This window comes from Numida meleagris, chromosome 3 (genome assembly GCF_002078875.1).
Source record: "Numida meleagris isolate 19003 breed g44 Domestic line chromosome 3, NumMel1.0, whole genome shotgun sequence".
NCBI lineage: Eukaryota > Metazoa > Chordata > Aves > Galliformes > Numididae > Numida > Numida meleagris.
Window position 1 is genome coordinate 74,988,794 of NC_034411.1, and position 27,842 is coordinate 75,016,635.

A 27,842-nucleotide genomic window follows, 5' to 3' on the forward strand; every position below is an offset into this window, starting at 1 on the left:
TCCCTGTGAGGAGCTGCAGCTGCCACCAGGCCTCCCCTCAGCTCCTCTGCTCTGGGCTGAGCAAACCAAGGGACCTCAGCCTCTCCTCATATGTCTTGCCCACCACCTTCATAGCCCTTATTGCAGGAATGGAATGGAAGCAAATACCATGAACTTAGTGAAAATGAACAGTGCATGGCTTCCAGACCCTAGGAAGGTGATTCGAGAATGAATATTGATTTTACTTCATGCAGAATAAGGTTTACATTATTGCTGCAAAATTCCTCCTCTGCAATTTTCCTGTAGGCTTTCAGCCATATGTTTCTGTGTAATGCAGCGAATTAAATTCCTTTGCAAGGCTGTGCTCAGCTCTCTCCTGAGCAGACGCATTTCAGCAAGCAGATCCAAGGCACGCGCAGGCTGCAGGCACTCTTTTGTCCCGCTCCTTATCCGAGGGCTTGATGTGGAGTCTTCTGGAGGTTGCTGAGGCATGTCTCAGCTCAGCATGACAGATCCATAGCGTGGTTATTCAAATGAGCTTGTGTTCCAGTCTCGTCTGGAATGGCTGAGCGTCAGTATTTTCCCCTCTTTTATATTTTAGCCATTAAAAATAAGACAGCATGAGCCTCAAGAAACCTGTCTATAAAAGAAAGGTCTGCATTAAAGCCAAGCAGGAAAAACTATTTTCCTGACAAACGGTTATTATTTAGAAATGCATCTCTCTCTCAGGGACCAGCTTTGTGCCAGAAAACAATCCCATGCAAACAGCAGCATTAGGAGCATTTTAGGGTTGAAATTTAAGCACTAAAAAGACAGAGTGCACCTCAGGAAAAGCTAGATTAGCTACCTTATCTCTGCCTGCAAGCATACATGCAATATTACAGCCCTTAATTAAACAGACGTGTTTTGTCTCTGACAGAATGTATCAGATGGTCTTCTAGATTTTGCGTGTTTAGCATATATTAACAATTTGTCTCTTCTCTGTGTGTCCATCATTTAATTAGCATAAAAGCCTGCTAGCCCTCAGTTCACTTGGTCTTCTTTATAGTTCATTCTCTTATCTCAAAGGTACCTATTTTAATAATTTCATCAGTACAGATGTACAATGCATTCTGCAAGACATTTTTCCCTTTAGAGACAGATGTACTCCTTAATAACAATTCATTATTTATTACCTCACAAGCTGCTCTTATTTTCAGACAAATAAACTCACAATTCCATTACCAGTATCTTTTAATGATGTTGCTGTTTCATATTGCTTTATCATTAGAGTGTAATCCAAATTTCACTGAACTTTTCTATTAATTTCAGAGATCTGAAGGTTCTGTTCTTCATTTTCCAAGCAGCTGCCTTCAAAACACATCTCAGGAAGATCTGTATACCATTTATCCAATAAGACATTTTAAAATAAAAAGGAAGATATTTCTCTTACATCAAAATGTCTCTCTAATGAGCAAAACATCCTGCAGAGGTTTTCACTAGTTAGCTGAGAGCATGTCCTAGAACACAGCAAGAGAAAGAAACCTGCATGCCAAATGATAAAGGGGGGCAGGGCTTTTTCAGAAATTATTTTAGAGCACAGCACAAATGAGTGTCATATGCAGACTTTCAGAATCATTGTACTGGGCAAACTTGAAATCTCTTTCAAGATGATAATGTTAAGACTGAGAAGAGATGGTATTTGAAGAAAGTGTTAGAAGAATAATCTAGCGTCTGGACTCCCTAGGCTGTGCATCACCTATCCCACTCTCTTAAATGTGGATCTTCAAGGATTTCCAGCTCTCTGGGAAAAAAAAAAGAGAGAGAGAGAGAGAGAGAGACATAGCCCTGAAACGTGGAGGCTGTGTAGAGTGACTTTCCTCTGGAAGTTAGAGCATTTCTTGGTGAGGAAACCCAGGACTTCATATAGCAAAGGACTTAGGTCCTTGAGGAGTTTCTGAAAATCCTGCCCTATTTTGTCAAGGGCTCCATCTTGTGAATTTTTCAACCACAAATCTTTCCAGTTACATTCACCTTTGTTAAACTTATTGGAGAGCATTTGCAAAGGTTAGCCAAATGGAGGTGGGGTGTGACAATGATAAAAATGAGATCAGATAATGGCAAAGTGAAGTACAACATTCTAGGTGTGAAGCAAGAACCCAAATATACCTGTACCCCACCTCTTCACTGTTACAACATAAGCTATAAAATTTCACTAATTGCAGCATGTTCCATTATTGAAAATAAAAATCTAAACATTGGAAAGGACCACTTAGAACATTGCTGAATCTCAACTTTACATTTTCTATCTTTTTTTCCAAATATATTTCTATTTTTTTCGTTTCTGTTGTTGAGTGGGGACATTGCTTAATTTCAGTGGCATTTTGGAAAGAGTAAAATGCAGATTAAAAAATTAAGTACTTCCAACACTAATTTGAGTTTGTATGCTGTATTAAATTAGGAATACTGAGTACTAAGCTCTCATTATACCAGAATTCATACTACGAGAGAAGAAGAGTTATCCTGAGGGAACCATGGGAGAAGGAGTTATCCATGCTTATTAAAATATTAAAAATAGTAGAATATTAATTTTCTATAATTAATTATCTTTTTTTTTTCTACAAGAGAGACCGATGGTTGACCCTATGGAATTAGAAATTGAGAATACATATTATGCAACTGATTTTATTTCCTTGTTACTGCTAACTTTTTCCCTATACCTTCTTCTCTAATTACTTATCCAGCATTGTATTTCAAAGAAATGACTTGTCATTCTTTCCTATCCTTTCACAAAAGAATGAAGAGATTTAAGTAAGAGAAAAAATTGAGATACTGTATTTCTTACTTATCAATATCAGAAATTCATCCTAATAAGGATTACTCCTACTCTGACTCCACAGACTCTTGATTCCATGAAACTATTCTCCAATTGCATATATTTCCATACTTGATCTGCATTAATATTAAAATCCTTCTGAAGTTTCTAGAAAGATTTACGTTTTATCATCAGATAAATCCTTTATTATCTTTTTCTGAAAGTTCATTCTTCTTTTAAAAGAAATAAATATTTAATTTGAACAAACAAAGCAAAAGCAATGAAACAAAAAGAAAGGTGCCCCATGAAAAGAGAAATCTGAAGATTGAATTCACTACTGGATTTGTTGTCTGTGAAAAAAATTTTCAGAGTCAATATCAAATAGAAAAAAGTAGCAAATAACAAATCTCACATGCAGAATAAAGTTAGAAAAGATAGTATATCAAGCATTAAATATCTTTTGTACACCCATATTGGATGTATGAGTAGCAGGAGAGATGCGATATTGCTGTGGCTGCTTAAGACAGAGTGGAAGAGGTAATTGGACGGCAGGATGGAACCAGACAGTAGACTTTCCTATAATGCTGGCAATAAGAAACAGTAACTGAAACATGGAATGTTTTGAATTTTGTTTCCCAGGAGCTGTAAGGTGTTGAAAGTTTTGGTTTTTTCGTTTTATTGTAAATCCTTTGGAATTTTAAATCTCACAATATGTTGCTCAACAGATCAGAGGTTCTTCAAGAACATCATATCTCATTATTTCAGTACTTTTTGTTATGTCTGCTTCTGATGAAGGGTATGTGGGTAGGGGCTGCACGGAGAGTGGCATTAATAAGAGAACGGGGAAGGGACAGAGAAGGAATCAGAAACTTTTCTCCCACGTATTGTACAAACATACTGCAAGAAGAAAGTAGAAATGGAATTTCAAGAGATCTAAAGAGAGGTAACTTTTAAAGTGGTTGGTTTGTGTCAGACACAAATTTCACTGTGTTTAAATGCAGCTTAGGTCTGAACTACTATATCACCCAGATTACATATCGCAAAATGCTGCTGGTTTCATTCCTGATCCTCACAAGTAGTGTACTCGCACTGTAAAAATGAAGTTTTATCTTTATGTTATTTGGATATCTCTCTTTTTATCTCCGCTGTACCTTGTGAACCCCATCTCTGTGCCATCTGTCAGTGAGATAGGCCTGGGAAATACAGAACCACTGGTACTTACAACATTTGAAACTCCTGGATAAATCACTAGAGAGCATGCTATGGGGAACAACTTTGCAGTGACAAGGAAATAAAATCAATTTTATAATAGGTCTCCTCAAATTCTAATTTCCATGGGGTCAATCCTCAATCTTTCCCTTAGAAAACCTTACCCTAGAGGGAGGTAAAGGGAAAAATTGGCCAAGGTCCCCCTTGGAGAACATTTGACTTCTTCCTCTGAGTTAAGGAAATTTGCTCCCTGTGCTCCACAGAGCATTGGTGAGGGGATTAGTCTCCAACTCCATTAAATTTTCCCAGAGCCACAGGGGATTGTGCAATCTCTAGCTCTTCTCTAAATGATAGTTTGCTCAAAAGGCCTCCTGTTACACTTGAAATATAGGACAGGTGCTGCAACATTAGCTACAGACCCATGCAGAGAACCCAGAGACAAAACCAAGGGGTAGTGCCACAGAGCCTGCACATTTTCTTATTTCATAACCAATACCAAAAGAGTTTCTCTCAGATCAAGATAATATGAAAAAATATATATTTCTAATGGTAAGCATTAAAATTTCAGAGGAGTGCTGAAACCATCCTGTATTTCAAGATTAAAAACTTACACTGAAAAAATCGTGCAGCACACAGTAAAACACCAAAGTAATATGTATCTTTTTCTCATATAACATCCCACCAAGCCACTGTGTATTTAGGAATGCTATCTACAAAAAAAATAATCTTTATCCCGTCACAAGTCTTGGCTGCCAGAGGAGTTTGCTGCATGTGATATCTTCCTGCCATTTCCCTTTCAGAGTAAGCTCTTTTTCCTTCTTCTACTCTGCTAAAGTGTGTGTGTGTTGGTGCAGCTCAAACTAAGGGGTAGTAGCTGCTCTTGCCAAGTTTATAGATACACAGAGCAGATAACTCACCACAGTGACAACCTGAAAACTCAATTCTGCCAGAGACTCTTTTTCAGATCGAATATTTGCAATTCCTCCTCCTTTATCACTTCCCAAAATCAAGGTAGGTGGATGTGCTCATCTGTCCTTCCATGTGTGCAAGCTATCTGGAATTCCATAGTGGCTATCAGAAGTTCAAGTACAAACATTTAATTGCACTGAGTTTTGTGTTGAAGTCCCCAGGATGAATTTTTTCCTTCATATCTGCAAGGAAGGAAATGTTCCATATCAGTATCATTCATCAAACTAGTGATTTCACACAGGTAAAATGGTGGGCCTGAATCTTATTACCACAGTAGCTCCTTTAAACCTCTGTGGTGAAATAAAAGGGCATCAAACCATGTATGAATAATTGCCATGGTCTTTGAGGTCCCTCTGTTCTGCTCTTGCAAATGAATCATCAGCAGAAATGATTATCAGGTCAGATAGCTCTAAGGGTCAAATCCTCAGCAGATGTGGATTGGTATCACCCTACCAAAAAAAGAAAAATCACCACATATGCCACTTTGAGATCTGGCGTTAGGAAGCATTTATCTTAGCATGCTCACCTGAATTTATGAAGAATTTGCTCTTAAAAATTAAAATGAATCTTGGAGTCAGGTACAAGGACCAATTTTACATGAACAGTTAGATACAATAAAATGATAGCAAAAAAGTCCAGGGCCAAGGAATTCCCAAGTAGTATGTCTTAAAGAAAACATAAAAATATGTACCACTGGGAAAGGATGATATCTTGAGATAACATCAAGGCTACCACATTCTGTTGCCATTCAAAAAAATTCTGTTTACAATTTGAAAGATAAACTGGGCAAAAATGGACAGTAATCCACAATCTAAAATTTAATAGTTTGCATTCTCCAGTTAAATAAAATGAGCAACAGTACAATCTGTGAGGAAATACAGCATTTATATCACATCTATTATATAGACATCTATTGGTGTTCGTTATGCTTATAAAATCACACTTCAGGTGCTCACATCTCTCCAGTTTTCAGCACTTCCAGGAGTTAAGAGACACCCCTCTATGGTACAAAACTGCAGCACAGCTTCTTGCAATTTCCTGAGATACTGCACCTGCAATATATTCATTCTAATTGCTCCAGACTCACGCATACAGATGACAAAGGAAGCTGAATGGCAGTTTGCCTTTCCATGCAGAGGAAATATAATTGTTTTATAATATACTGTAAGTTTTAAACTTGCACGTTAAGTATTCATTTAATTATTTAGGGAGAAGTTGCAATTCTATTTTCCTCCTGTAATAGATGTAGTCTGTCACTGAGCCATACCAAGAGAAGTGCGAGGGAAGATCTCTGACTTGGGAATTCTTCTTCAGTTCTTCACATCTCTCCCTTTCTCTTATTACAAATGCAATATTGTATATAAAGTCTCCCCTCATCCGCTTACCACACAGATATTTTTAGAAATGGATTATTTGAGCCAAATATGTTGCAGAGTAAATGCAGGAAGAGGAAGGGAAGTAATGATTCCTGTGTTTCCTCCACAGGCAATTGAATTCCACACAACTATTACAAACCTTGTAAATCATGTCTTTTTCTAGTTAGGAGATTTTATTTCAGATCCTATTAGTGGAATGGCAGGAAAAAAATGATTCTGCAGTAAGATCAAAGTATTCTGAGTTTCTGATGAGAGAGCTACCTACCTCTGCAACAAATGGGTCCAGTAAGATGCAGCAGTAAAAGCTACCAAAAATCTCCCTTGGCTGAAAACATTGAAGCTTGTGTGTTATAAAGTTGAAGAAATAATTAGAACACTTAGGTCTGGAGGTGCGTGCATACTTGATTCAGCAGTTGTAATTTGTTGTATATAACACAGATGCATTAAATTTGTCTAAAGGAGCTACATTAAAAATCATCAAATGCTGTGAACCACGCTTGAAATTTTTGAAAGACATTAAGTAATTCAAGATTTGAATTATTTCATTTTTCACTTCCTAGGTCATAATTAAGCTTCACAGAATGAAGTAATGCAACAGCTCTCTCATAGTCTTAGTCCTCCCTTGTACAGTACTTACACAAGTTTTCCATAGATAGTCACCAAGGTGAAGAGTCAGCAAAAGCTGCTGTGCAGGCCATGGATCAAACTACCATAAAGTAGATTTCAGCAGAAGTGGACAGTGCTTATGCGTGTCCAGGGAGGCATAGTCTCTGTACCCTTACAGCCATTAAGCACCTTAATAGCATCAGTCACTTGCGTGATACAGATCCCTTTGAAAAGAGTAACAGTGGTAGACCAGAAGTGAGAGCCTTGGAGTTAAGTCATCCCTGATGGCTTGGGAGATGGGGTCAAGTTGTTCCTTCTGACTGACTCATGTCTGGAGCCTGAGCCCAGCTCCCAGTTCCCTGTGGGGTGGAAATAATTTGTAGAAATAATATGATATGCAGAGGGCTGGAGCCAGAGAGACTGGCTTTAGTGATAGCTATTACGAAACACATCTAAGATGGGAGCTTATGTTCATATCTAATGGATATCACTGCTCCAGAGCAGGGATCTGAACCTGTGTCTTCTACTTCTCTCTCCCCACTACCATGTGCTTAATGTTTTGACCATGCCAGTAACATCAGGCCCATTGCAAAGAGGGTCTCATTTTGAATCCTTCAAGGCTTTAGAAATAGGCCACAGCAGTCCTTGAGGTAGATCTTGATATTTTGGTGAGATTGGACTGCAAAATCTTGAGCATATGCAGAACTTAGCATGCTAAACTAATAGTCAGGAGGTAAATGACAGCTGAGGAGTAATTATGCCAATGGTACCTGAATGCTGGGACAAGGTGATATCTACATTGTGCAGCAGATTATGGCAAAAAAGCTCCAAGCTGACTTTCAGAGTACATCCACAGAGTTCAGCACAGCGCCATGCAGAGACACTTGCATGGGTCTCAAAGGCAGTCTAGCCTTTTTGTTATGGCAGAACATGCATTATTAAATTCAATCCCTGTTTCTCAGCAGAGCTAATTAGTTCAGGTGCAGCTCGACACTGCTATAATTATACTCCATCTGCTTCCAGAGCTAGCTAGTTTGGGTGCTGAGAGCTTGGAAATTTCTCTACAGTACCCCCTCTTGGGGGGAGTATGATACTATTATGTCTTTAGGCGTGAAGAGATGGATTGACGCTTTGGTCCCTTTGATGCTGTGAGCCTTTGCAGTCTAAATCCTGCTGAGTTAAATCCTCTCAAGGGACAGATTTTTAAAGACGTTTAAATAGCTCAAGCCACAGGTATGGTCCCAGTGTGATTTTTTTGACGAACGCCTCGTAAGCAGCAAATGTTTTGGGGGCAGTAAATGGCTCCATGCTGCAAGACCGTAGTTAGCACTCTGCATTGGACACCCAACCACGGTGGTCTGTGGCAGACAGCAGCCAACAGAGTCCCAGCCCCTGCTAAAGCTTTGATGCGCTCAGGTTGGCTTTGTTGGCCTGCAATCCAGCATGCAAGTGCTGTGACTCATTTGGCTGTGTACAAAAAGTCAAGTCAGTCTTTTTCTCAAAAATCAGATAGTGAAGATGCAGATGAACACTAATTTACCATGCTGTGTTTGCTCCCTTTCAAAAGAAGCCCTGATCTGAAGACTATCGCAGTTGCAGTGAGTGGAGTACTTTCCTTTGTGTCAATTCATATTGAATCAGGCCCAGAATCTGTGGCGTGGAGCAATTAGTATGAAATAGATTAGGCAACAACTTCCTCTATTCAGCCGTACAAGTTATTTCAAGATGAACTGATTACCCACATTTGTTTTGTACAGGCAGCTGAACCATCAATACCAGCAACACCGGCATTAATCAGCACAGAATGATTTCCTTGCTCTTGAAGGTATTTTGCTTCATATCACTTTACAAAGGCTGTCAGGGACTGTCTGCAGCTCAGAATCACCTCCGGTCCAATACAGCCTTTTCACAGTGCATTTTTCCAGACACCAGGGTCATCCATATGCATTTGCCCTACAAGCTTTCCAGCAGCATTCTGAAATGAGAGCATTTTCAGTGACCACACAAACCCCATGGCACGTTCTCATCCTGTCTGCTGTGTGTAACTGCAGATCACTTCAGCAGCACGTAATATGTATCCGTGCATATAGAGACAGAATGTGTGAGAGCCCAAACATCCACCCTCTGTTTCCCCACCAGGCTGCAGCAGTCTGTCCTGCCACACTGGGTTTCTATATACAGCTTTTGGGGTGAAAGTGCAGTAGCCAAAGCTTATTTCAGTACTCTGTCTTAGAGACAGCGTGCTCCACCCTCGTATGTTTTGCACAAGTGGGAGTCACACCTGCACTCAGCAGCTTTGGTATATTGTGACAGATGGTACCCAAAATGTCTGCTAAGCCCAGTCTGAGCACAGTTTGTGCCCCAACTCACCAGCCATCCCTGCTGTTACCCTCCCACCCCACCTGCACTGCCTTGCAGCCCCGGCTTGCATCTCCTAGGGAGCCCACACTTTGCAATGTATGCAGCACAAGCAGCAGCAGCCTGCTGTGAGAAAAATCAGACGGAGAGGCAGTAATTAACGATTGAGAGGTGGTGAAGAGCAGGTATAAGTGAGCATTTTTTGTCCATTTCAGTGCAAGGCTAGCAGTTTAACTCAAAGCATCTCCTGCAGTGGTTTAGGCTGTTAGTGCCTGACTTTGTACTGAAAAGAAGAGGGAGGACTCACAGGCAGTCACAGCAGAGAGGCATTTTGAGAAGCTATCTCCACTCAGTTACCTGATCTAGGCTGAGAAGTATGCGTGAGTGACTCAAGGCTGTGCACTGTACATTCGAGCAGGTAAGTTAAAACCACTGGCAATTAAAAATAACCTCCCTGGGACAGCAGAGGAGACATCACACAATTACTGAGGCTGAGCTGAGAGGCAGCAGCTACCAGCTGAAAGACAGGGCATTGACTGTGGGTTAATCTGGAGACAATAACACGGGGTCACAGGGGACTCTTAGGGCTGAAGCCCAGGGTTCAGCTATGGGATAAAAAAGCCTTTTAGACATGACCACAGCCCACTCAGAAAGCCGTGTTGAGTTTCATAGACTGTGACTTCCATGAGTGACTGAAGGACCAAAGGCAAATGCAGCTGATAAAAAAGAAATTTTCCAGAACTCACCTTTTTTACTTTTGTTTGCCTTTTTCTCTCAGTTCTTTTTTTTCCTTTCTTATCATTTTGTAACCTCTTGTCTGTGCAAAGATATAGATTGGAAATCCAGTGTTTGTTATAGCTCTACATTTCAAAGTTTCTTTCAATTCTTTTTCTTCAGTTCTCATTAATATATTACAGATGACATTTTTAATATTAATTGTCATCTGTTTTACTTCCTAGTTTATTTTTTTCTGGAAAACAAATACTTTTCTGACCTACTCCAGTCTTGTTTTAATGCTTAGCCAAATATCTTCAGGCAACGAGGAAAAACAAACAGCTGAACATCTGCTGAAAAGGTTGCAAGGTTGAATAAGCTCTAATAGCTTCTAATGAGCTTCTAGATATATATCGCATAAAGAGCGATGAACAGATCCCAATCCTTAAGTCTTTGCTCATAAGAATATCCTGGTCAGTCACTTAATTTAGTTATAGATAGGACTAAATTCACATGCAGGGTATATTTTCAGCTACTTCTAAAATACATCCTACAGTAGCATGTTTCTCTCTTCAAGCAACCAAAGTTAACAGAGCTCAACATACACATTGCTTTTATGCATTGTTGGTGCAATTCACATGAAGCACACAAGACTGGAACTAGTCCCTGGCCATAGCAGAAATTCTCCATCTTTTTGGTATACCACTTGGCTGCCACATAGATCCAAAGGGGCAAAATGAGAAGGCATGGTACCAAAGGCTCCTGGAGACATAGCTCGGTATTGTCCCTGCAACTACTAAAAGGGCAGGCTCAGGGGTGACTCAAGGAGAGTATCTGATAGAGGTACAGGTGCAGAAAGAAGCGTCACTACCCTTCTTCAACCCACTGGCCAAAGCAGTAGCACAGAAATTGCTGCAGAATAGCCCTTTCTCCCTGCCTTGGGCTTTAATTTCTCTTCTTTGGGTTGCCCTCAGTTCAGCCACATATATCTACCTGCCATTCTCAGTGCTTCTATAAGTAAACACAACACCAGAAAAGTCAATAGAGTTTCATTCACTTGCAATAGAAGTAAATTTAGCCATAAATCGATAATGAAAAATGAAATGTTCCCTGCATGCCTGTTCTTGTAGCTGTCCTTCATCTGAAGTGTTCAACCCCACTTAGAGAATCAATGTATCAATAGAAGCAAACTATTTTCAATACAAGTGAAAATGTGAGCAGGTTCAGCATTGTATGATTATTAATTTCCAAAGTTAGCCACAGTCTTTGAGCAGTCTCCACTACATCTCCAAAGGAAACTGAAGAACTTGGATAATTATCAAAAATGTCATATTAAAACAATTCCCTCCATCCCTGTACATGTGCAGAAGCATCTTGGCATATTCGTAGGGCAAGAAAAGATACAGTGTTGACTGAAAGTGATGATGCTTCACTGCTTCTTACTTCTCAGATAGCCCTAAGCTCATTCTGCCACCTTGTGTGATCAACATATATTACAGCACGATCTCATTTTCAGGTGCTTATTTCTTACTCCATTCCAATATGTCTCACCTCTTACATAGTACTGCTCAAAGCCTGGAGTCAGTTAAACAATGCAGAGACAACAGCTCATCTCTGGTATTCTAATATGGATTGTCAAAATAAACCAAATTTAGCATTTCATTCATACTTTCCCTCCCAAAAATCCACTTAGTTTTAATAATTAGAGCAGTAAAGAAATCTTACCAATTATATGAAAGAATGCACATTTCTATTAGCTTACTGTTATATTGTGATTCTCTTGAATGTATAACTTATCTGAAATGATTTGCTAAATAAACCTGGGAATAATTTTAGCCCATATTACCCATTTAAACAATTTGTTGAAAAAAGCAGATTTTCTAAATGTGAGCTGGATAACCAGCCATTCTTTGCCTGTTTACCCTTTATAGAAATAGTTTCTCCATGCTTACTTTGACTGGAAAGCTGAGACTGTTACAAAATATTTGGGCTTTAATGTAAAACTCCTGCAGAAAGGAAGTGCTAAGGAAGACTTTTAGGAAGTTTCTCCAGTTTTCTCAATGTTATTCCTTTCTGCTGCTATGTTCAGACGTGGCAATATATGTTAAAAAACAAATGCGAAAATGAATCAAAATTCTCTAATGACAAACCTGGTGAGAACCTGTTGGATAAAAATGCTTGATGTTTTGATTAGCTGAATGGACTATGTTGTTCTGGAAACGGGATAAGCACTCCTGAAGTTCATTTACTAAAGTCTTCAGAAGCTTTAGGTCAGACTATCATCAGAGGCTCAGCAAGGGATTCATATATCCAGAAATGAGTGCCAGTACAATGCAAAAATCAATAACATGACACGAAGTTGTTACCTCTGAATGTCATGTCCATTCGGAGTACCAGCAAATGCCCGCACACTCTGTAGGTACTCAAAACACATAAATGAGACACCAGCTGTGTGCAGAAAGGCTCCCAATATAGAGGCGCACATCACCCTGTTCACAGAGAGGAGCTCAGTGCATACAGCTTTTAAATGCCTGTAAGCTTGTGTGCACTGATCCGCTGGTAAGTGAAGGTGACAGAATGTAGGATGCAGAGAAAACAATTATCAAAAGCTCCTTCTAAATCCTGCAGATTCAGACGCTGACATCTATTACTGCTTTATGTTCTACAGATACAGAACTACATTTCTTATCTGAGAAGTGAACTATGGCTCAGACTTAATTAACCAGAACTGTAGTGCCCATAAGATCTATGCTAAAAACAGAACACACGCAGTCAAAGCAAAACAGATTCCTGTATCCTAGTTTTAATGTCTTTCATACAAGGAAATAATTATAACTAAAAGCTCATGTTTTTTCTTTCTCTTCATGGAACACAACTCATCTTACACTATCTCATCATCACCTTCAATTGTGGTTGTGGTCAGAAAACTGTTTATGCTAACACTGCATCATTTGACTCAACATACGCTCTGCAAGTAATCAAACCACAGGGCTGACCCCCAGTCCTTCCATGAGAAGAAATAATTGAGGCAGAAAGATTCACATTGATTTTGAGTAGAACCAGGCAGATTGTATCTACTAGATACAAATTTTTTAAAAAAATGCAGTTTGTGGATCTGAGAAGGTATTAATAAACTTGAAATGTGGTAAATAATTCCATAGATCTCTCCCCCCAAAAGATTAATAATAAAATTAATTTTGGAAAAATCTCTTTTCTTTCCTGACTTACTCTATACAAATTTTTGCCCTTTCTTTTAGAAGTTCGTCTGTATTAAAAAAAAAACCACTTTAAAAGCAAAACTGAAATTTTTTGCCTCTATGTTTCATGTTGACCCAGAGAGAGAAAAAAAAATCATATTAAAGTATTTTTTCCAATCACCTTCTGATTAAAAAAGAAAACCTTCAAAACACTATACACACAGTTCTAATTTCAAAGGACTTGGGCTCAAGTTGCAAAAGCACAAAGCAGACCTAAAGTGTGCATAATTATCCTCGTATAACGATGCAAATGGCAAAGGGACATGGAAAGTTTGAATCCCTCTACAGGCTCTTGCACAGCCTTTGGCAAGTCATTTCATTTCCTTATATCTCAATTTCCCTATCTATTAAGTTAGGGCAATAATACCTACCTTCCCTGAAGAGGTGACAGTAATTAAGTCAATGTTTTGCATAGTACTTTCAAGATGCAAATCTCTACATTAAAGTTCTAAGTACTATTATTATTATCATCATTATCACTGATTATCATTAAGCTAAAGCTACTGTTTAATTCTGTATGTTCTTTTCTCCTTCTGAGAAATATATTCAACTGCCATTGTAAGCTAATTATACCATCTACTCTTAAGTATAAGGAGTACAAAAGCATACCTTCTGCTGCCTTTGCAGTCTGTTCCCTCTTTCAAATACTCTTTGTGTAAAGGAAAGTATATTCTTAACTAATGCCTTAAGGAAGTTCACACAGTATTGCCAAATTAGCTTACTGCAATTAGTATCTCAAGTTTCTCTGCAGTCCCAGGAAAACAGCAGTAGTCATGAACACAGCTAATAATGATGACTTTGTAAAACAAAACTGCAGGCTAATATTGAAAGGGTCGTCAAAGAGCAAAAGGCTGCTTTTCAAATGACCTTTAAATCCTCTGCGACTCCTGTGTAGGATAAGAGGTAACATGAGTGACAAAAAGGCTCTCCCAGCACACCACAGTTTGCCAGGTCAAAGAAACATTTGTAATGAATAAATAAATAGATAATTCATCCCACAGCTGCTTTGGCATCTCTTCTGATATGAACACAGGTACGAAGGCGGTCTGTGAAACTGGATGGATTTCAGGGGGCTGTAAAACAGAAGGAGAACTGAGCTCAGAGAGCCAGAGCTACTCATTATGCAGAGCAGAAAGGATCGGAAACTTGCCCACGGGGCTTCAGAAGCAATGTGTATCCATGAACCATAAGGCATTAAATTGATGATGTCAAAACCAGTGTTTCCTAAAATCAGTCTGACTCGGTTTCTTCTGGTTTTGCTCGCAAGAATGCGCATCCGTGTGATACAGCTCTGCCATCCTGTCTGCCCGCTGATGCAGTCAGCTGCGAAGCTTGATGTGTGTGAGCTTCCAGTTGTCTGGGCACAAAAATGGCCAACACTCAGTGTACTTCAAAGCCTACCTGCAACAGAAATAGACACGCTCACATGGATACGTAGGGAAGAGCTGGTATGTCTCATCTCAGCATGCAGCCATGGGGAAAACCAGTGCTTTGCTTGAGATTGTTTGTTAGTTATGGCAATGCATTAGCCTAACTATATATATAAATATATGAATATTGAAATTTGACAGCTGTCAGCCTTGAAAAATCCACTTCAAGTTTAAACATTTTGTAACATGGCATTTTGCATTTGTATAATCTTTCTGTCTAATTATATCCATGCAAAATTATTTCTAAGATTAAATAATTAAAAGTGTATGAATATCCTGAAAGTCAAATTAAATGCTATTTTTTATAGGGAAGGAAGCTGAAATCCAGGGGCTAAATCTGCGTCTGATCTTACACAGTGGGGTGGGGCACATGATGGCCCATGGTTTTAGTTCTGACACAGTACAGATTGAGCAACCATTTGAAGAGCTCTGTGCCTCCAGCACCCCCCTGCGATGGGTAATTTCTGTCCTTCAGGCAAGGCTTTTTGCTGCAGTCCTGCTCCCACCCATACCAAAGGGTAATCAGATGCTGCTGCTAGGCTCTTCAGGATCCATGAAGCCAGGTAATCCAAGCTGGTAATCTAGACACAGCCTGAGTGACTGCCACCCACAACACAGGGGATGGAGGAAAGGCTTTCCCCTCCCCAAAACACCTTTCTTCCAATTAATGTGGCCCTCTGTTTTTCCCAGTGGAAGGATACACAATTGCTCAGTCATCATGAGCAAAAGAGGTTAATGATGTTTTTCCAAAGGAGGAACAGGGATAAATTACTTCCCTAGTGTAAAGAGGTTGAGGAATGAGTAGGATTAAATGACATTAATACTTGAAATAATTGAAGAAAAAGTATAAAATATATGCATATGTACTCATTTATCCTTCTTCTTTTTTGCTTTCCTTAGGTCTTATAGGAAAAGCGATCCTGAGGTAGAGTGAATCAGATTGCTGGCATAGATGACTTGATGTAATAGCAAGAAAAAAAAAAAGCCAGAAAAAGAAAATATTGGACTGCAAGAAGGGAATTCTTCATATAAGGAGCACTTGCATGGACATCCACTGCTATTAGTCAGTATACCTCAAGCAGACAAGGTTTCTTTTAAGTTAGTGCAGCTCTGTATTGAATTTCTACGCAAGGCATTTATTCTTCTTGTTATATCATAGCTTTCCTAGAGTGGCCTATTTCTCCCTCCATAAGAAATCCAAAGAATTACTTAGAAATGTAATTTTTTTCAGATGTCTTTAAGCTGCCTCTGCCCCTATGCCCAGTATTTTTAAATTATGTTTAAGCATTACTACGTTATATAAAAGATAACAAAAGGGGGTTGGTTTAGAGTGTGTAATAACATCTGAGATAGTATCATATGTTAAAACTGAGAATGCTGAATTTTGCCATCTGGAAAGATGAGCATTTGTGGACAGTAATTCAATGAAACTACTGACAACCTACAACATATAACTTATTGCAGAATATCACGTGCCTTATTATATAACAATATAAAAATATTTATAAATGCCCTTAAAAGGGATGCAGTTCCTATTTCAGCTTTCAGACAAAACACAATTGTAACTTCTTACTTTATTCCTTCACTGTTTTTCTTTTAAGTAACATTTGAATAGGCTCAAAAATGGCCGGAATACCAAGTCTAACCTCTGCCAAATCAGCAAAACCCCTGAACATTTGTATCTCATTCATTCTGCTCCTCACAGCTTCAGACTGATAGTTCTGGAAATTAAATTGACCCATTTATTCATCATTGTAGTAAGGCTTAAACCTCAGCAGCATGATTGCCATCATGTCAGTGCTGCCACTGACCTAAGTCTTCAATTTCATAGATTGCCCCAGCAACACTCGATAATAAGTGGCAAAACATCATTGCTTCCTTTGGTACTCATTATAAAAACATTAATTGGGGTGAAAGGTAAACCACTTCATATGCTAAGTCATGGCTCTTCTCTGAGGGTGGACAAGGAGTATTGCAAGAATAAGTATGTCATGGTGATTTGTTGCCACAAAATTTCCTGAAAGTTTGAATAAATGGTCTACTAGGGGATGGCTGAACAAGGAAAAGCATTCGCTTGATTTAAATTATCCAGATTTGGTCTAGAAGGTCACCACCACAATGAGAACATAGCAGAGAAAAGAGATGAGCTCTGAAAGAATGTCAGTATAATCTAGGCAAACCACTTCTTCCCACTGTTCTGATTTGAATAGTTTTAATTTATTTGTTTTAGGGAATCACTCCGTGCATCACACACCACATCTAGTTAAAGCTCAATTTTTTTGTCATTCTATTTCTAGCATTCCTCTCTTTCAAGCAGTCTTTTCATACCAAAAAGGAAAAAAAACAATCTTTCTGTTTGACTCCGGTGGCAGAAAAGCATTAAACTCACAGCCAGACAGCTGTTTTACTCTGCCTCAAGTGTTGTCACCCTGTCTCTTTAAGCTCTGTTTTATCAGTTGCATAGAAGTTTTTTTATCCATTTCAAAGAGCACATTAAACTCTCATTAACAGTAAAGGGAATTAGGCATACACAGTAAGGAGAGAAATAAAAGAGATCCTGCACTATCTAAGCAAAGAGACAGGATTCCCCTGACAAACATGTATTCATAAAGAAATATCACTGCAGGTGACAAATAAGCTCCCTTCACTAAGTCAGATATCATTTCCCAAGTTACCCTCAAAGTGGGCACCGTCTTGGAGACATTTCAGCAAGAAAAGGGGATTCTGCTTAGGCTGGGTTTATCTTGAAATTTTGGGCTTTCATGTTTATGGAACAATAGTGTTTGAAAAACAAAAATTTAAATTAAATACCAAGCCTCATAAGGAGGTATCCTGGGGGCCAGTTACTGGCAGGGCTGGAGAGAGCTCTGCTGCCAAATGGAAAATGTGAGCTGGCAAGTGGACCTGAAATCTTAGATTTTGAACTTGGCAGATCTGAAAAGTCTTGGCATTTGGTTACAGAATTTGGAATGCAGAGCTTGCAAACAAGTTTTTTTTCCCCTTAAGACTATAAAAAAGCACCTTTAATATGTATAAAGAAAACTTCGTCTGCTCTTCTTCTAAACAGGACTGGTGTGTTCCGCACAGTATGAAGTAGCCCTTAGAAATGTGTTGAATTTGCTAAGAAACCCTATCTTCATTTGTCTTGCTTTATGTGGGCCCCCTGTGACTTTCTGACCCTCCAGTAAATTATAGCATCATTCAAGAAGGTCAAACAGTCAGGGAAATGAAAAATGGATTAAAAAAAGAGCTGGGGCAGAGGGAGAATTATCATTGTAAGGTTTAATAGGTATTTCACATGCTACAGACTTTAATGGCAGCAAACTTGTAAAAGTTCAGCCTCCGCTTTTACTGGTATAAGGGGATACTGTTAATTTTCCATCTGATCTTTAATGGTAGTAATCAGAACAGTTACTGAAGTTTTTCTGAAAAGTTGTATGAACTAATTCAATTATTTTAAATTACATATATTTTTTAAATTTCATAAAAACACCTCGGTAGTGTGTCCTTACACTCCTAATGGCATGTAAGATGTTGCTTCCATCTCCCTTCTCAGCTTGGTCAGAATCCTCTCTACATATTTTGGTTCACTTTTGCTTCTTTTTTTTGTTTGTTTGTTTGAGGAGAGGATAAAGTATTGGCAAAACAAAGCTTTGAAAGTACATGAAGGAGTGGTTCCTTAATAGAAATGCATTCTCCTAGTTAATACTGATATTGTCATCCCTACCAGCCTTTATATGTCATATCTCTCCTGTAATCTGCTTACAGACAGTGAGCAATTTATCTCATCTTGTTCAGTTATTGAGAAGCCAGAGTTTGAAACCACTGAAAAGAACCCCGATACATAAAGTACAAAGGAATGTGAAAAATTGCTCTACAAATAAGCCAATCCCCCTTGGACTCCACACGTGAGCTGCAGGCTGACCACCTTGTGCAGAAAGTCTCTTGCCTATGAATCATCTGTTAGCTATGTAGTGGTCCACCACTCAAGCCTTAGTGAAACACATGCCAAACACTGAGACAGCTTAGTTGGTATACATTTTCTTTTAGGATGAATTAGTCTGTCTTGATTTGAGCATTTGACACGCTCCCCATTTGTAACTTGTTTCCTTCATCCTTTGCATGCATTGACACAGAACGGTGATGTATTTAAAATCACGAGAGATCAATTTCCATGAGTTTGGAAGGTTACTCCACGTAAACATTTCTTCATTCCTTTACATAGATTTGTTTTCTCTTTTTTTTTCTCCTGAAAAGAAAATTATATAGCAACATACAGTGTTTCAAACTTTCTTTTTATCTTTTATCTGTATAAGACATTTAACATTGATTCTTCTTCTCAATCATTTTAAGCAACATTTTTAAAAACTTATTTGGATTTCCTAGATAAAACATACATGCCTTCCAGTCCATATGGCTTATGGTTGGTGCCATTTTGAAGTGAAAACCTGATATATATATATATATATATATAAGACAAAAATGAAATCTGATGTCACATTCCTGGTTTGGCAAATCAGAGAAGCCTTGTTCTGATTCCCGGTCAAAGAGTGCTGCCAAAATCAAACTCCATGAAATCAAAGCCCATGAGGCTGTCTGTGGTGCAGGGAGGGAGCACAGCAAGTTTTCTCCTGGGGTGTCCCAAGGATTCACAGGTGATTTAGGATTCAGATACACCTCTCCATCTCTCTAGAGGATTCTTCTGTCAGGAGAGACGTTTCCTGCTAGTGCAGAACTAGCGTGCTGGAACTCAGCCTGCTCACCTCCAGCACCTGAGCATCTCCAAGATGATAAAAGGGTGTCTCCAAGGAGGCTCCATCACTCACTGGCTCACAGGCACTGATTTTAAAATGTGCCTGGCTACAGCATTATTTGTCAGCAAAGGCTATCAAGAAAACAATGGCCTTTTAAAAGAGAACATATTCCTGAAAATTTCTGTATAGCAACCTGCTCCAAAGTCCCAGTGGATCTGGCAGACATTTGGCCAGGGTTCCCATAATAACAGGCTCCACAAGATCCATTAGTCATTTTGGTCTGTTAAAGTTCAGAGTGTATTTCCACAAGAAATAAAATAAAATAAAATAAAAAATAATAACACTGTTTAATTTCCATTTATTTATCAAGTGATGCTTTGCCACCACAAAACCAAGAGGAAGTATGATTTCCAAACTAGTGAACATCAAGAATAAATGGCTTCTCTGTTTAAAATGCCAGTTTCCTATGATCTTCAGTTAACCATGCCCCCTAAATATCTACGCCCTCATGAGCTTCCCTGAAGGACAATGTCATGACAAGGGGGAAAGCAAAGCAAGAATACAAAACAACTGCAAAGGTCAGTGTTAACTTACCCAGTTAGTCAGACAGGTGGAAGATACACTAACTCACTGGAAAAAAAAGACTTGTTTCTAGACGACACTGATGCAAAAAGACATGCAAAAAAATAAAGGTATTACAAGATGATAACTAGGTATCACCACATTTTACTCTTTAAAGTATCTGTTGTTAAATACACCCTGGAGCCAGTATTTAGAAAAGGAAGAGCAAGATAAAAAATGTAGCTTCTCTCTGCTTCACAATATACAGGGTCTCATACATGGCCAACATGACAGCCAATGATGGCAGCAGACCTCTGATGTTGTGCGTGCCCTCCAGAACAGACATGTCTGTACTCAAAGGCAGTTGTATTCGACAGACATTCATTCCAGACTTGCATGCATAAGTTCAGACACAGAAGCCATGAAAAATTGTAAACCACACTTTACAAATTCACACAGCAGAAACAGTTTAGTGGATTTGGCCATTGTTTAATGCTATCTGAAAACAGATGGAAACATGATGTCTTCTCACAAGTTCCATTCTCATATTACTGCCACAGATGGTGCTCTCACTTCTTTGAAGAACAGATCTTTTTTCTTACAGAAGTAATAACAGAATACAAAATATTTCACATTATCGCTGACATAACTGATGTCAAACAATTACTGCTAAGACATTCCAACATTCTACAATTTTTTGCTGTCCATTCCAAGAATATACTTTGTTTCTTCAGTTAAACCTCCTCTATTCAAAACCAGCAACAGGCAGGGACAAAAACATGGACAAATTAATTTTGTGCCCTAAATGCAGAAAACCCATTGAATATCAAATCAGCTATCATCAGTAATCAGTAATATAGCTAATGTAAAAGGAAGGAGAAAAGTTTTTTTTTCAGACAGTTTGGTAACATACTGCACTGCTACATGTGGGAATGTTTTGTATTGTTTTTTTTTTTCCTTTTTCTCCCCTAAGAATAAGTAACTAGAGGGTTATATTTCAGCCTACTGAGGGCTCATTTCCCAAATGGATGTAATTAATAAATCAAGAACCAATGGAAGAAAACTTCCTTCTCAAAATAGGCCTCTGCATTACAATATTCACACTGCTATATATTGTTTGTGCTGTTATTGTTGTTGTATTTCTTCACCTTTTAAACAATGACTTAACTGTTATTTTCAGCTCATAAATATTATAAGGAAAATCGTCTCCCATTTACACACACACAAAAAATAATTTGAAAACCATCAAAAAGAAAAAGTCAAGCTTCCTACTTATCATTTATACTCACCATCTATTATATTGCTAGGGAAATGTATGCTAATGCTAGTTCCAAAAAATCTTAACTGCCTTATTTTTACAATAAATAAATAAATGAATGAAAGTTAATGCATTCAGTTAGTTGTGCTGGTTGAAGCAGAAGTCTAGTGCTGGTAAAGACTCCTCGGCTCCAGGTGAACTGCAGACTACTTGTTATCATCCATGCTTTTCACACCCCCATTGCTTCTAAAGCAGGAATTTGACTGCATTTTTAGCAGGTAGAACTTTGCTTTCATCTCCTCAGAGCCCTCCAAGAGCTCCAGGTAGGGCACAAATGGCACTCATATCTGAGTACCACCACAATTAGGAGTAATTGGTTTACTTCAGAAAGTAAGCTGGGTACAAGTTTCTACAATCGGGAACCCTGGGCAATTACATCATTTTTTCAGTTTTATAGAAGCTTAGGAATTAAATGAGAAAGAAATTTCAAACAGTTCTACTTATTCTGGCCTTGAAGCACATTAGGTGTTCATTACTGGCAACACTTGTGTCATAATCCACAAGAAAGAAAGATGCTTTTCACTTGGAATTACATGGGTGCTTCACATTTGTTAAATTCCATTGTACAGAGAATAAATTAAAGAGTTAATCTGGAATTGTACAAACTTCTACTGTCTGTTAGATATGTTAGATATTTAATTACATAATTTTAGCTAGTTTCTTGAAAGTCTTTTTATGGTGTCTTTTCTAATTCTTGAAGGGGGTTATTTTGATTGAATTTCCCTGTAGAAATGGTCCTTTGTTGATTTTTGTAGCCGATGCCAACTTTCATTAGGGCTTTATCAAACCCCCACTGAAGATAAAGACTCTCAGTAACATCAGTAGGATTGAGAGCATGTAAGTGTAGAGGATAAAATTTAACTCTTGACTAAAAAAAAGTCACTCCACTGTGCATACACCTGTGAAGACAGAAGTTCCTCCAAACTTCTGAGAACCAAAGATGTATGTCAGATACTAGAATAATATAATTAAAATGACACAGTAAGCGAACATATATTTCTAAAAAAAAAATGACTGTACTGTTGCTAGATAGATAATTCAATAGATACTTTGAATTCCCATGGCTTAAGGGATGTTTTGTACTTCAGATCAAAGATCAATGGAAAAAATCTTATTGTACTGTAGTCAAGATTAAAAGAAGCATATTCTCTTCTACAGGTCCTCCTATCCCCCACTCCCATTTGCACAGAAATCTTAATGGGCTTTGTACAGAAAGTTTGGCTGAAAAGTGAAAACTTCCTAAATTCCCACCTGTTCTAGGTCTGAGATGACAGAAAGAACAGATAAATCTTTTGGGGCAGAAAGATCTCAGGACTGTCTAAATGGCAGTCTTGATAAAGACTCATTACAGAATGATGCCCTTGACACCGATAGAGGTTAGGGATATACAGAAAGGATTTCTAGCCAAATTAACATGTTACTCCATGTTTTAACTGTTTGATCATAACAAAGAAGGACTTGTCTAGATCTTAAAAATGTTAACACATGGAATTAGAGAAAGCATTCCTCATTCCTAAATCTTCAGAAAATTGATGCTGACTAGTTTTTTAAAGTGTATTTACCCTTCTGGATGAAAACAAAAATGACAGATTTGGGGATATGGGTTAGATGGCAAGCCATTTACATTGTTCATTTTTAATATACCTTGATATGGACAGAAAATTTATCCCTTAAATTTTCAGAATAGGTCACTTTGTAAAATGTAAAACAATGTGAACAAAAAAGTAATAATAATGAATTGCTACCAAGTCAGGAGAAAAACCACATCCATGGACCTATTCTATGACAAGGCATCAAATCAAAGAATCTCAGAGGTATATTTTAATACATGCCAAGTAAGGGCTCTTTGCTCATTCCACAGCTATAGGAGACCATAATTTGACCAGTACCAAGAGAATATGACAAGGCATTGCAGTATGTGAAAACAGTGTTTTATAACACTCCCTTCATACTAAACATATATATTCTCATCTACTCATCATGCTAACAAATGCAGTCAATCATGATGCAGGAGTTAATCTAGAATAAGACAGAGTCCTTTTCTTCAAATGCAGCACCATCCCTATAGAGAAATAGGGTAAATTCCTGCTTAAATGAAGGTGGCATCTGAAAATTCACAGTTTGTCAGAAGAGCTTTATCAGAGCATACATCAACACACAAGCACCGGTGTGTTCAAGCAATAGTGTTCTGCTGAAGAGAAACTTTCTTGTTTATCTTACCTGGGAAGAGTTTACCACTTGAGAAAATGAGCAGCAGAGAAGTGACTACAGAAACAATGAAAAGCAGTACCTTAAATCCATGGGAGGAGGAGCTCCAGCAGCACTGCTGACCAGTAGGTAGAATATCAATGCAGTGAGATAAACATATCCAAGCAAATACTTGTTTTGTTTTGTATCTTGTTCTGGACATAATATCTGTTTAGTATCATTTGGTACCATAACCAAAATCAGATGATTATCATTCTTTATTTGGGAAAGGTACTTAAGTGCTCTTAACGGGAAGGAAAAGTTTAAGCACCATCCTGAATCAGGATGGAAAATACAACTATCCTCTTTTCTGTATATTCAATTAAGTTTTTCACTACGTTTTTCTGTAATTTTCATTATCATTATTATGGTGCAGGACTGTATCACATAGCCACTGAGAGCTGATTCCAAATCTTCCAGTGAAGCAATATTTACTTAGAACATGCCATATGTCTGGCTTCTTTTAAACATTTTAGGCTCAAAACACATTTTGACAAACTCAAGGCAGAGGTTCATCTCGTTCTGATACGCCGGTGCGCTGAATTTGCAGAAGACAGAAATAACCTAGACACATTCCAGGGCCTCCAGAGGCCTTGGTGCTTGAGCTAAACAGCTCAGTCTGGGGAAATAAACAGAGGGCAGAGAGATGGAAGGAGGAAAGAAAACAAGAAAGCAAGAAAGACAGAGAGGGAAAACACACAAGAAAAAGGGACAAGGAGAAAGAAAGCTAGAGAATGAGAAAACAAGTGAGAAACAGGAAAAAAAGAAAGTAGGCAAGAAAGAGAGAAAGCAAATGAGAAAGTAAGGGAGAAAGCAAGCAAGAAAGAATCCTCTTGGATGAACTTTACAACTTTCTACACACTTCTAGGAAGAGATATTTGCTGTATTAAATATGTTACAGTCATTTATCACATCTTTCTGCATGTCATCTTCACAGTGCTTGAAGTACAAAAGTTCTTTTATCCACACTTCATTAGCCAAAAAAAGAAGTACAAGAAATAAGTGACCTCAAGTTACACGGAAAATCTGGGCAAAGTCTAGGAACTGACTCTCTCCAGTCCCAGTTGAATGCTTTAGAGACAAGATGCTCTTTCTGCTGCTGGTAGCAAGATCATCAAGTACATCTAACACCCATTGACTACATCTACATTAGCAAATAAAATGAGAGAGAGACTGCTCTTTGGCCTCAAGGCCAGCTGACACAGCATGTTTCCAACCTGCACAGCCAAATTCTCTTTCCCAAAATAGGGATTTCATGTTCAAGCTGTTTGCCGAGAGTGTTAACTCCCAATCTACATACACTCCAGCTCTGCTTGGGAGAGTATTACTTAGTGCCAGCCAAAATTCTGACAAAACCTGTGCTAACAATGTAACAGCATGCATGATTGTAAACCAGAGTCCAAAGCTATTCCCCGATTCTCTCAGCTCTACCAGTACAGATGTAGCTTTGTTTTTCAAATATCTGTTGTTTGAAAGCTTTGTCTTCTGAGAGCATAGCATTTGCAAGTGCCTTGCCAAAAATGCTGAGATTGCAAGCATTTCTTCTGTTCTCCAAATATTCATATAACTGTGGCTTTTCAGCACTATGGGGGAAGGAGATGCATTCTGAAGTTTTATGTCTTAGTGCAACTTCAGGAGTGAGATAGTATATTGCAGTTCTGTTCTGTTCTTTTCTATCTGCAGCTGGAAAGTTTGGAGCCACAAAAATCAATGTTCTGTTGTTTGGTGATTTCTTTCTGCATGTTTTTTGTGTGCTGGAGGGAGAATATTCATTTGCTCTCTTGTTTGAAATGCATTATTTAGTTATTATTCACTTACTAGCCCAAGACAATGATGTTGTATGGCATTAGTGTTCTGAAGTGTTATCGATTACCAATACAAAATGAAAATATATAATTGATGAAAACATCAGGATCCTATGGGGATTTACAGTCTGAAAGGTTAAAAAGGAAATGTTGATCTCTTGAAACAAATTGATCTACATGCAGCCAAGCTGAGCTGAGTCTCTAAGCAAGCTGAGAGAGACAAGACAGAGCAGCTTGTTTGTTTTTCATCTGTAGTAAAAAAATACAAATGCTGTAATTTGAAAAGAGCAAGTGTCACATTTGTGTAAAGTCTTCCGTTTGTTCTTCAGTTCATTGCTGGCAATACAGTGCTCTGTTTTGCAAATAAACTGTCTCATCTCAGTTCCTCATTCTCAGGACTGCTGGGGCTACGGCAAGCCTGAAAGCTGTATTCTGGTCCTGCTGGGAGGAAAGTGCTGTGTTTTGCTGCTGGGTATGCCCTATTACCACATGGTTAGCAGTGTTAATAAACCTCACAGAGAGAGCTGCATGCCTTTCAGTTCACCTAGAAGAATGCCTTGCTACAAATAGGGTTTCTTTAGGGAAGATTTCTGGGGGAAAAGTCAGAAGATATCTTCTTCTTTTTTAAGGAGATTGACAACTGGTATCTAGTACTGCCCATTTCCATGGGGAGATCCACATTCAGAATGTAACCAACCTTTCCCCAAAAGCCCACAGATTGGCTCAGGAGAAAAACACTCAGAACACTCAAGGCTAGACTGAACCATCCATCCTTTTGCTACTGTCTCCAACAGGAATAACTTCCCCATTTACTCTGCTGAGACTGTGATGCTAGCTGGCTTGGGTAGAACAAAAAGGATGTTTTGCTGACTTATCACCCACAGCAGAGAACCACACATGAATCATAGAATCATTAAGGTTGGAAAAGTCCTCTAAGATCACCTAGTCAAACCAGCCCATCACCACCATGCCCAGTAACCATGACCCTCAGTGCCACATCTAATGTTTCTCAAACACCTCCAGGGACAGTGACTCCATCAACTCCCTGGGCAGACTCTTCCTCTCTTTCTGAGAAGAAATTTTTCCTAATATCCAACGTGAACCTCCCTGGTGCAACTTAAGGCCATTACCTCTCATCCTATCACTAGTCACCTGAAGGAAGATGCCAACTCCTTTCAGGTAGTTGTAAAGAGTTGTAGAGAGCCTCCTCTTCTCCAGACTAAACAACTCCTGTTCTCTCAGTTGCTCCCCATAAGACCTGTGTTCCAAACCCTACACCACCTTCGTTGCCCTTCTTTGGATATGCTCCAGGGTCTCTACATCTTTCTTGTAGTATGGTAGTCTAGGTAGACTACATCAACAGCCTTTCCCTCATCCACAAGACGGGTCACCCACTCATAGGAGGAGATCAGGACAGTCAAGTAGGATCAGCCTTTCATGAAGCCATTCTGGGTAGGCCTGATCCCCTGGTTGTCCCACACTTGCTACATGATTGCACTCAAGATGATCTGTTCCATAACCTTCCCTGACACTGAGGTCAGTCTGACAGGCCTATAGTTCCCTGGATCTTCATTTTGACTCTTCTTGTAGATGGGCATCACAATGGCAAGTCTCCAGTTATCTGGGACCTCCTCAGTTGACCAGGACTGCCAACAAATGATGAAAAGTGGTTTGGCAAGCAGTTCTGCCAGCTCCCTCAGTACCCTCAGGTAGATGTCCCCTGGCCCCATGGGCTTGTGAAAGACTGGGTGGTGTAGCAGGTCTTTAACACTTTCCTCTGGAATTCTGGGGGTTTATTCTGCTCCCCACCTCTGTCTTCCTGCTTAGGGTACTGAGTATCCCAAGGATAACTGGCATGATTCTTAAAAACAGATGTAAAGAAGGCATTGAGAACCTCAGCCTTTTCCTCATCCTAAGTGGTAATGTTCCCTGCTGCATCCAATAAAGGCAGGAGATTCTCCTTGCCCCTCCTCTTGCTGTTAGAATATTTGTAAAAACATTTTTTCTTATCTTTAACATTTGTCTTTAATGGTGGCCAGATCAAGTTTTTGGTGGACTTTTACCTTTCTAATTTTCTCCTTGCGTATCCTAGCAACATCCTTGTACTCTTCTCAAGTTGCCTGTCCCTTCTTCCAAAGATTGTGAACTTTTTTTCTCCCAGAGTCTCTGCAAAATTTCCCTGTTCAGCCACACCAGTCTTAATCCCCAACTGCTCATCTCATGGCACAGGGCAATAGTCTGTTCCTGCCTCATGATTTCCTTCTTGAGGATCATCCAGACTCCCCCAGGATGTCAGCACTGTTGGTCTTCCTTCTGATCCTTACCCATAAGGACCCGAAATTATCATTCCCAGTGTTGAGCTCTAAAACAACATTGAAACACTCCCTAACATGGAGTGCCACTGCACAACCATAATCCCTTCTTCCTTACTTATCTATTCTAAAGAGCTTACAGCCCTTCATTGC

General features: G+C 38.9%; 1 long non-coding RNA gene across 2 annotated transcripts; it reads right to left on the reverse strand.

The window, feature by feature from the left end:
* Nucleotides 1-26,361, reverse strand: LOC110396819. Of its 2 annotated transcripts, none has more exons than XR_002437283.1 (3): nucleotides 20,041-26,361; nucleotides 4,900-14,663; nucleotides 1-619 (listed from the first exon to the last, which is right to left on the reverse strand). It is a non-coding gene; the product is annotated as an uncharacterized LOC110396819 (long non-coding RNA). The 2 variants fall into 2 exon arrangements; XR_002437284.1 differs by lacking the exon at nucleotides 20,041-26,361 and having other exon boundaries at nucleotides 4,900-5,133; nucleotides 8,676-15,622.